We start from the raw sequence: 11,567 nt of genomic DNA, 5'->3' as shown, positions 1-11,567 counted from the left end.
CTCAAATCTAACATTAACCCTGCTCAAATCTAACTTTAACCCTGCTCAAATCTAACTTTAAACCTGCTCAAATCTAACTTTAACCCTGCTCAAATCTAACTTTAACCTTGCTCAAATCTAACTTTAACCCTGCTCAAATCTAACTTTAACCCTGCCCAAATCTAACTTTAACCCTGCCCAAATCTAACTTTAACCCTGCTCAAATCTAACTTTAACCCTGCTCAAATCTAACTTTAACCCTGCTCAAATCTAACTTTAACCCTGCTCAAATCTAACTTTAACCTTGCTCAAATCTAACTTTAACCCTGCTCAAATCTAGCTTTAACCCTGCCCAAATCTAACTTTAACCCTGCCCAAATCTAACTTTAACCCTGCTCAAATCTAACTTTAACCCTGCTCAAATCTAACTTTAACCCTGCTCAAATCTAACTTTAACCCTGCTCAAATCTAACTTTAACCTTGCTCAAATCTAACTTTAACCCTGCTCAAATCTAGCTTTAACCCTGCTCAAATCTAACTTTAACCCTGCTCAAATCTTACTTTAACCCTGCTTAAATCCTACTTTAACCCTGCAGAAATCCTACTTTAACCCTGGATAAATCCTACTTTAACCCTGCAGAAATCCTACTTTAACCCTGCAGAAATCCTACTTTAACCCTGGATAAATCTTACTTTAACCCTGAATAAATCTTACTTTAACCCTGGATAAATCTTAATTTAACCCTGCATAAACACAGGTAAAAGACCAACATGTCAAATCAAATCAAAGTCTATTTGTCACATGCGCCGAATACAACAGGTATAGAACTTACAGTGAAATGCTGAATACAACAGGTATAGAACTTACAGTGAAATGCTGAATACAACAGGTATAGAACTTACAGTGAAATGCTGAATACAACAGGTATAGAACTTACAGTGAAATGCTGAATACAACAGGTATAGAACTTACAGTGAAATGCTGACTACAACAGGTATAGAACTTACAGTGAAATGCTGAATACAACAGGTATAGAACTTACAGTGAAATGCTGAATACAACAGGTATAGAACTTACAGTGAAATGCTGAATACAACAGGTATAGAACTTACAGTGAAATGCTGAATACAACAGGTATAGAACTTACAGTGAAATGCTGACTTACAGGCTCTAACCAATAGTGAAAAATAACAGTAGCGAGGCTACATACATATACTGGTTAGTCGGGCTGATTGAGGTAGTATGGACATGTAGATATGGTTAAAGTGACTCTGCATATATGATGAACAGAAAGTAGCAGGGCTAAAACAGACACCAGTTAGTCAGGCTGATTGAGGTAGTATGTACATGTAGTTATGGTTAAAGTGACTCTGCATATATGATGAACAGAAAGTAGCAGTAGTGTCAAACATTCCAAGTTCAGTTCATTATCATGAGGTACATGTGGAAAGCAAACTATCTGGCTCTTTATAGACAAATACATATCTTATTCCTTCTGTACTATATGATACAGACAGACAGACAGACAGACAGACAGACAGACAGACAGACAGACAGACAGACAGACAGACAGACAGACAGACAGACAGACAGACAGACAGACAGACAGACAATAAATGTGTGATAAAGGAGGAGACCAACACCTAAAGTGTTGCATCACTTCCTAGATTTCAGAGAAACTCACCTGAGAGGAGACAGCAGGAGACAACATGGAGTATCTTCATTCTGGACAGTTACTCCTCAGTTACTATACTGTTAAAGTTACTTTACTACCACAGTTACTATACTGTTAGTTATTTTACTATACTACCAGCTAGTTCAGGTCCACAACAGAGTCTCTGTCAGCTACACACTTGACAGCAGGGTGTTTCTGAAACGCTCTGTCTTCCTTAATTGAAAGCTCCTCCCTCATCTGACACCCCACCCCTCCCCTCTGTCTCTCTCTTTCTTTTTATCTCTCTCTTTATCTATCTCTCTTTATCTCTCTCTCTGTCTTTTTGTCTCTCTCTGTCTTTAAATTAAATTAAATTTAAAGGGCTTTATTGGCTTGGGAAACATGCTTATATTGCCAAAGCAGAGTCTGTCTGTCTCTCTGTCTCTCTGTGTCTCCATCTCTATCTCTCTCTCTCAATTCAATTCAATTCAAGGGGCTTTATCGTCATGGGAAATGATGTGTTAACGTTGCCAAAGCAAGTGAGGTAGATAATCTACAAAAGTGAAATAAACAATAAAAATTAACAGTAAACATTACACTCACATAAGTTTCAAAACAATAGGTACACTTCAACTATTACAAATGTCATATTATATATTATATATATGTATATATATATATATAATAAAGACATTACAAATGTTATATTATAATATATATATATATATATATGTATATATATATATATATTTGTAATGTCTTTATTATATATATATACATATATATAATATATAATATGACATTTGTAATAGTTGAAGTGTACCTATGATGAAAATTACAGGACTCTTTCATCTTTTTAAGTGAGAGAACTTGCTCAATTGGTGGCTGACTAAATACTTTTTTGTCCATGGTATATACAGTGTTGTAACAATGTACAAATGGTTAAAGTACAAAAGGGAAAATAAATAAGCATAAATATGGGTTGTATTTACAATGGTGTTTGTTCTTCACTGGTTGCCCTTTTCTTGTGGCAACAGGTCACAAATCTTGCTGCTGTGATGGCACACTGTGGGATTTCACCCAGTAGATGTGGGAGTTTATCAAAATTGGATTTGTTTTCGAATTCTTTGTGGATCTGTGTAATCTGAGGTAAATATGTATCTCTAATATGGTCATGCGTTGGACAGGAGGTTAGGAAGTGCAGCTCAGTTTCCACCTCATTTTGTGGGCAGTGTGCACATATCCTGTCTTCTCTTGAGAGCCATGTCTGTCTACGGCGGCCTTTCTCAATAGCAAGGCTATGCACACTAAGTCTGTACATAGTCAAAGCTTTCCTTAAGTTTGGGTCAGTCACAGTGGACAGGTATTCTGCCACTGTGTACTCTCTGTTTAGGGCCAAATAGCATTCTAATATGCTCTGTTTTTTTGTTAATTCTTTCCAATGTGTCAAGTAATTATCTTTTTGTTTTCTCGTGATTTGGTTGATTGTGCTGCTGTCCTGGGGCTCTGTGGGGTCGGTTTGTGTTTGTGAACAGAGCCCCAGAACCAGCTTGCTTAGGGGACTCTTCTCCAGGTTCATCTCTCTGTAGGTGATGGCTTTGTTATGGAAGGTTTGGGAATCGCTTCCTTTTAGGTGGTTGTAGAATTTAACAGCTCTTTTCTGGATTTTGATAATTAGTGGGTATCGGCCTAATTCTGCTCTGCATGCATTATTTGGTGTTCGACGTTGTACACAGAGGATATTTTTGCAGAATTCTGCATGCAGAGTCTCAATTTGATGTTTGATGTCTTGGTTGGTGAGCGGACCCCAGACCTCACAACTATGACTGATTCAAGTATTTTTAGCCAGATCCTAATTGGTATGTTGAAATTTATGTTCCTTTTGATGGCATAGAATGCCCTTCTTGCCTTGTCTCTCAGATCGTTCATAGCTTTGTGGAAGATACCTGTGGCGCTGATGTTTAGGCCAAGGTATGTATAGTTTTTTGTATGCTCTAGGGCACATATGTCAGAGTCAAGGCCCGCGGGCCACATCCGGCCCGCGAGAAGGTTTTTTACGGCCCCTGGGATGATCTTGATTTATTATTAGAACCGGCCCGCAGACCGCAGCAAGCCGGCAGCCCGCAGATCTTTTACACGCACCAATACTACATTTCCCACAATGCAACGGTGACGCACCGAGCAGTAGGCTGCTTCATTTCAATATTTATTGGCACAGCAGTCGTCAGCATCACAGTAAAATTAACTTTCAGATACCCATCAAAAATGGCAAAACGGAAGGTGGACACTGAGAACCGGGGTTTCAAACAAGGTGGGAGTCGGAGTATATGTTCACGGAGGTAGCTGGAAAACCTGTGTGTCTTCTGTGTGGAGAAAGTGTGGCGGTACTGAAAGAGTATAATCTGAGACGACATTATGAAACGAAACACGCGGACAAAAACAAGAATATGGACATGGAACAAAGGCTACAAAAGGCAGAGGAATTAAAACGAGGCCTCAAATCTCGACAGGCTCTGTTCAAAAAAGCCAAATCACAAGGCCAGGCTGCTGTCAAGGCCAGTTTTATTTTGGCAGAAGAGATCGCTAAATCAGCCCGGCCATTTACGGAGGGAGATTTCATCAAAAACTGCATGATTAAAGTTTGTGACGAAGTTTGCCCAGAAAAAAGGCAACTCTTTTTAAATGTGAGTCTGAGCAGAAACACCATTGCCGAGAGAGTAGACCAGTTGTCCATCAATCTAAAAGAGCAGCTTGTGAAAAAGGGAAAAGATTTCATTGCATATTCCTTGGCTGTGGATGAGAGCACCGACATTTCTGACATTGCCCAGTTGTCAATTTTCATCCGCGGAGTGGACTCCAGCCTAAGCGTGACAGAGGAGTTTTTGGCTTTACGTCCTATGCATGGCACAACTACGGGGCATGATTTGTATGAAGAGGTGTCAAGATGTGTAAATGAGATGGAGCTGCCTTGGGAAAAACTCGTGGGTTTGACAACCGACGGAGCACCTGCGATGTGTGGACACAGGAGCGGACTGGTGGCGAAGATACGGGAAAAGATGCAAGAGGAAAACGCGACAGGTGAGCTGACAGCTTATCATTGTATCATACACCAGGAAGCGTTGTGCGGTAAAGCCTTGAAAATGGAGCATGTAATGAGCATCATCACGCGCACAGTTAACTTTATCAGAGCCAAAGGTTTGAATCACCGCCAGTTCAAGGCATTTCTGACGGAGTTAGAAACGGAGCATGGTGATTTGCCTTATCACACAGAGGTGCGATGGCTAAGCCAGGGAAAGGTGCTTCAAAGATGTTTCGAGCTTCGTGAGGAGATTTGTCTGTTCTTGGACAGCAAAGGGAAAGACACAACACAACTCCGAGACGAAATGTTTCTGTGTGAAATGGCTTTTCTGTGTGACATTACGAGTCATCTGAATGCAATGAACTTGCAGCTGCAGGGTCGGGATCATGTCATCTCTGATATGTACAGTACAGTGAAGGCATTTAAAACCAAACTGACTCTGTGGGAGACGCAGATGCGGAAAGAAAATTTGAGCCACTTTCCCAGCTGCCAGACCATGAAAGAGAAGCTCTCTACCAGTGCGTTCCCGAGCGCACAGTTGGCTGATAAAATAGGTATGCTTGCCGCTGACTTTCGACGCCGATTTGCTGACTTTGAAGCACAAAAAGCAGGTTGGAACTGCTCGGTAACCCATTTGCTGTTGACGTGGAAAGCTCACCACCAAACCTCCAAATGGAGTTGATTGACCTCCAATGCAATGATGCACTGAGGGCAAAATATGCGGCAGTGGGTGCTGCGGAGTTCGCCCGTTTCCTCCCCGACACAATGCCCCAGCTGCGCATCCAGGCTGCTCAAACGTTGTCTATGTTTGGCAGCACATACCTGTGTGAACAACTTTTTTCTTTGATGAACCTGAACAAAACATCACACAGAAGTCGACTTAATGCTGAACACCTCCACTCAATTCTGAGGATTTCCTCAGCTCAGAGCCTTACCCCGAACATTGATGAACTTGTGGAAAAGATGGGACACCACCAAGTATCACCCTCAACCTCAAACAAGTGAACATTACTGTGCAATCACATATTTAGAGTTTTTACTCAGTTCAAGTTTAAAAGTTAAAGTTTAATATTTGTTTTCACTGCATGTTACTTCTCCTTAAACAAAGTGTTGTTTTTGATTAATAGATTTTTGCACTTTATTTTATTGTATTTCAATCCAATTATATTTTAAAAATATTTCAGTTGAGTGGATGATAGAAAATTGCTATTATTGTTTTTTTCTTTGAAGTAAATTTAGCCCACTTTTGCTAAAATAGAAAATATAGGCTACTGATGGTGCCTTGAATACCGGTTTCTTTCATTTAATGTTCATGTTATGGGGATTTTTATATAAAGGAAATTTGTCTTTTGTGTCTGTTGAAAATTAAAGATTACTGACAGAGCCATAAGAAAATATTGCTTTATTTATCTGATCATATTGGAATATATTTGTTAGGTTTTCAGTAGGTTCAATTAGGTTCACTAGACTATATGCGTCATTTAAAAATTTTTCAATGAACATTCGAACAGTCCGGCCCTCGGCTTGTAGCTAAATTTTTTATTTGGCCCTCCGTCCATTTGACTTTGACACCCCTGCTCTAGGGCAACAGTGTCTAGATGGAATTTGTATTCCTGGCGACAGGACATCTCTCTCTCTCTCTCTCTCTCTCTCTCTCTCTCTCTCTCTCTCTCTCTCTCTCTCTCTCTCTCTCTCTCATTCTTTGCTGCAGAGTGAAACTGGTTCGGCCGGAGGTTAGACTTCTAAACCACAAGAGAACTCAGCTAGCTGTGGTAACTAAGTGTTGAAACTGTCAACTTCTCTCTTGTAACGTTACCATGTTTGTTTCAGTAGAGGAGGGACACATTGTTGAGATGATGACAATATAGTTAAAGTATACATCATTATATTTTAAAACTTTTTTCAGACATTTAATTGATCCAAATACAGTCTTTGTAAGTTATAAAGTTTCTGAACAGAAGAAACATCCCTCCTCTACAACCCAACTCCCCCTTAATGAATGATGTCATCACATAACAGACAAGCTACTGAGATCTCAGTAAACCAACAGAACGACCTCCACATCGCCCCCTACAGAATGTTATCAGTACTGATGAATAAATCTACTATAATCTCCACCACCAGTCGTCTCTCTATTGATCCTGGGGGACGAGGTTACAGTCTAATAAACTACATGTTTCAAATCGGTCAATTCAAGAAGTGAAGTGACATTCCATTCACGGATAGAAAATTCCACATGGAAAATAGTCATCAATGATAAATTGAATTGCCATTCATTGTCTGTATTAAAATGGGATTGAATTGAATTGGACCCCAGCTCTGGTAACAAGAACACTGTGTCACAACCAGACGATCAGACGACCTCTTCAGACCACAGAACTACATATAGGAGCGGAAGGTAGCCTAGTGGTTACAGCATTGGACTAGTAACTGAAAGGTTGCAAGTACAAATCCCCGAGCTGACAAGGTACAAATCTGTCGTTCTACCCCGGTCTGTATTTCACAATGATAAATACACTGACATAAGGAATTTATTATTTCTAAATATGTGACTACATTTCCCATTTGAGACTTATGTACCACTTCCGATCATGTTTTTTGTTTATTATAGTAACCATGGCAACAGTGCATGACTTTCTGTTGGCCATAGCTACATCATGGCCATCGTTACATCACTAGACATTAAACTTAACAGCACTCTCACTCTGTCTTGCAAGAGAGTCCAAGGATGGAGAATCTACAGAGGAGGGGGATGAATGTGAGAGAGAGGCAACACTAGACACTATGGAACACAAAGCCTTCACTATCTCATCCTGGAATATATAAGGTTTGAGGTCATCTGCCTTTGGCCTAAAGAGCAGGATCCCAGACTTTATCATATAAATTGGAAATACAGACATTGTCATCCTACAAGAAACATGGTACAGAGGAGATGGACCCACTGGTTGCCCTCTAGGTTACAGAGAGCTGGTCGTCCCATCCACCAAACACCAGGTGTGAAACAGGGAAGGGACTCAGGGGGTAATTTGGTATAGAGCAGACCTAACCCACTCTATTAAATTAGTCAACACCAGAACATTTTACATCTGTGTTATGGTTTTCTTCCGTCGAAAGAGAGGAGGACCAAAACGCAGCATTGTTATTCATAAACATCTTTAATGAAAGCTGGTATGTACCGCACCGGGCTATGCATCCGCACTGGAGACACTGGGCGCTCCACAGCATAACACGGTGCCTGCCCGGTCTCTCTAGCCCCCCGGTAAGCACAGGAAGTTGGCGCAGGTCTCCTACCTGGCTTCGCCATACTCCCTGTGTCCCTCCCCCCAACAGAATCACCCACCACAACAGGACAAAGCGGCGTGGTGACAGGCAGCGGCAGCAGGAGCAGCGAAATCCAGATTTCTGGACATGGGAGGAAATCTTGGACGGTAAAGGACCCTGGGCACCGCCAGGAGAATATCGCCGCCCCAAAGAAGAGCTGGAGGCGGGGAAAGCGGAGAGGCGCTGGTATGAGGAGGCAGCATGGCGACGTGGATGGAAGCCCGAGAGTCAGCCCCAAAAATGTATTGGGGGGAGGGACACAGGGAGTATGGCGAAGCCAGGTAGGAGATCTGCGCCAACTTCCTGTCCTTACCGGGGGGCTAGAGAGACCGGGCAGGGACCGTGTTATGCTGTGGAGCGCACGGTGTCTCCAGTGCGGGTGCATAGCCCGGTGCGGTACATACCAGCTCCTCGTATCGGCCGGACTAGAGTGGGCATCGAGCCAAGTGTCATGAAGCCGGCTCTAGGCATCTGGTCTCCCGTGCATCTCCTTGGGCCGGCTTACATGGCACCAGCCTTGCACACGGTGTCCCCGGTTCGCCTGCATAGCCCAGTGCGGGCTATTCCACCTCGCCGCATTGGCAGGGCGACCGGGAGCATTCAACCAGGTAGGCAGCTCCCCGAACCAGGCTTCCTGTGCGTGTCCTCGGCCCAGTACCACCAGTGCCAGCACCACGCACCAGGCCTACAGTGCGCTTCGCCAGTCCAGCGCTGCCGGAGTCTCCCGCCTGTCCGGCGCTGCCAGAGTCTCTCGTCTGTCATGAGCCGCCAGAGTCTCCCATCTGTCATGAGCCGCCAGAGTCTCCCGTCTGTCATGAGCCGCCAGAGTCTCCCGTCTGTCATGAGCCGTCAGAGTCTCCCGTCAGTCATGAGCCGCTAGAGTCTCCCGTCTGTCATGAGCCGCCAGAGTCTCCCGTCAGCATGGAGCAGCCAGAGTCGCCAGTCAGCATGGAGCAGCCAGAGTCGCCAGTCAGCATGGAGCAGCCAGAGCCGCCAGTCAGCATGGAGCAGCCAGAGTCGCCAGTCAACATGGAGCAGCCAGAGTCGCCAGTCAGCATGGAGCAGCCAGAGCCGCCAGTCAGCATGGAGCAGCCAGAGTCGCCAGTCAGCATGGAGCCGCCAGAGTCGCCAGTCAGCATGGAGCAGCCAGAGTCGCCAGTCAGCCAGGATCCGCCAGAGCCGCCAGTCAGCATGGATCCGCCATTCAGCCAGGATCCACCAGTCAGCCAGGATCAGCCAGAGCCGTCAACCTACCTGAACTTCCTCTCAGTCCTGAGCTTCCTCTCAGTCCTGAGCTTCCTCTCAGTCTTGAGCTACCCCTCAGTCTTGAGCTACCCCTCAGTCTTGAGCTACCCCTCAGTCCCGAGCTACCCCTCAGTCCCGAGCTACCTCAGTCCCGAGCTGTCCCTCAGTCCGGAGCTGCCCCTCAGTCCAGTGGGGCCCTTTGTTAGGTCGGCGGCGAGGTCGGCGGCGAGGGTTGCCAATCTAAGGACGCGGAGTAAGCGGACTAAGACTATAATGGAGTGGGGTCCACGTCCCGCGCCAGAGCCGCCACCGTGGACAGACGCCCACCCAGACCCTCCCCTATGGGTTTAGGTGTGCGGCCGGGAGTCCGCACCTTTGGGGGGGGGGGGGGTACTGTCACGCCCTGGCCTTAGTTTTTTGGGTTTTCTTTATTATTTTGGTCAGGCCAGGGTGTGCCATGGGTGATTATGTGTTTGTCTTGTCTAAGGGTTTTGTAGATTAATGGGGTTGTGTTTAGTAGAGTAGTCTAGGTAAGTCTATGGTTGCCTAGAGTGGTTCTCAATCAGAGGCAGGTGTTTATTGTTGTCTCTGATTGGGAACCATATTTAGGCAGCCATATTCTTTGAGTATTTCGTGGGTGATTGTTCCTGTCTCTGTGTTTGTTGCACCAGATAGGGCTGTTTCGGTTTTTCACGGTTCTTATTTTGTAAATTGTTCGTATGTTTCATCTTTCATTAAAGATGTTTATGAATACCCACGCTGCATTTTGGTCCTCCTCTCCTTCGACGGAAGAAAACCGTAACAATCTGGCTAGAAATTAACAAGGAATTTAACTCAATAGAGAAAAATGTCCTCATGTGTGCTACCTAAATCCCCCCACTAGAATCCCCATACTTTAACGATGACAGCCTCTCCATCCTAGAGGGAGAGATGAACTATTTCCAGGCCCAGGGACATGTACTCTACTAGTCTGTGGAGACCTAAATCCCAGAACTGGATAAGAACCTGACACTCAGCACACAGGGGGACAAACAGCTACCTGGAGGTGACAGTATTCCCTCCCAAATAAGGCCCCTAAAGACAACTATGTCAAAATAACCAAAACAAAGGGGTCATAACCCCTGCAGCTCTGTCGCATGCTGTGTCTGTATATAGTCAACGTTAGGCTTCAAGGAGACTCCTATGGTAGGTACACCTACAGCTCATCTCTTGGCTGTAGTACTGTAGATTACTGTATCACTGACCTCAAGCCAGAGTCTCTCAGAGCGTTCACAGTCAGCCCACTAAACACCCCTATTAGATCACAACAACATCACAGTCTACCTGAACAGAGCAGTACTCAACCATGAGGCATCAAAGCCAAAGGAACTGCCCACTAAACACCCCTATCAGATCACAGCAACATCACAGTCTACCTGAACAGAGCAGTACTCAACCATGAGACATCAAAGCCAAAGGAACTACCCACTAAACACCCCTATCAGATCACAGCAACATCACAGTCTACCTGAACAGAGCAGTACTCAACCACGAGGCATCAAAGCCAAAGGAACTGCCCACTAAACACCCCTATCAGACCACAGCAACATCACAGTCTACTTGAACAGAGCAGTACTCAGCCACAAGGCATCAAAGCCAAAGGAACTACCCACTAAACACCCCTATCAGACCACAGCAACATCACAGTCTACCTGAACAGAGCAGTACTCAACCACGAGGCATCAAAGCCAAAGGAACTACCCACTAAACACCCCTATCAGATCACAGCAACATCACAGTCTACTTGAACAGAGCAGTACTCAACCATGAGACATCAAAGCCAAAGGAACTGCCCACTAAACACCCCTATCAGACCACAGCAACATCACAGTCTACCTGAACAGAGCAGTACTCAGCCACGAGGCATCAAAGCCAAAGGAACTGAACAGTATGAAGAAGACAGTGGAGGTGTAACTTGGCAGTAGAAAGCCTAAACAGTATGAAGACAGCAAAACCCTAAGAAAGATACTGAGAAACCTATCCAACCAAAAACATAAAGACCCAGACAGAAGGAATTATATCATGTGTGCAAATGATGCCTACAGAAACGCAATTGGGCAATTTGGGCTTATTCTGGAGAGATTTTGGCAAGAGTGAGCCCTCTCTCTTCGACCACTTCCTCTCTGCTGAAGTGATGTCACCAGAGTAAGCCTCCGAGTGAGCAAAACAGCGCCCCTCTGTCTCCGTATATGAAGACCATGTATCTGATGCTGTGTGGACAGAAATAGTATGACATGCTCTGTTTGTCC

The 11,567-nt window shown here is 44.5% G+C and overlaps 1 protein-coding gene across 1 annotated transcript in view; it reads right to left on the bottom strand.

Moving 5' to 3' along the window:
- LOC135531669 (coiled-coil and C2 domain-containing protein 1A-like) overlaps positions 1-11,567 on the bottom strand; it is a 301,157-nt gene that overhangs the window by 15,021 nt on the left and 274,569 nt on the right.

Source organism: Oncorhynchus masou, chromosome 5 (genome assembly GCF_036934945.1).
Source record: "Oncorhynchus masou masou isolate Uvic2021 chromosome 5, UVic_Omas_1.1, whole genome shotgun sequence".
Classification (NCBI taxonomy): domain Eukaryota; kingdom Metazoa; phylum Chordata; class Actinopteri; order Salmoniformes; family Salmonidae; genus Oncorhynchus; species Oncorhynchus masou.
Note: the sequence above shows the minus strand (reverse complement) of the source record. Positions and strands in the feature narration are given on the sequence as shown.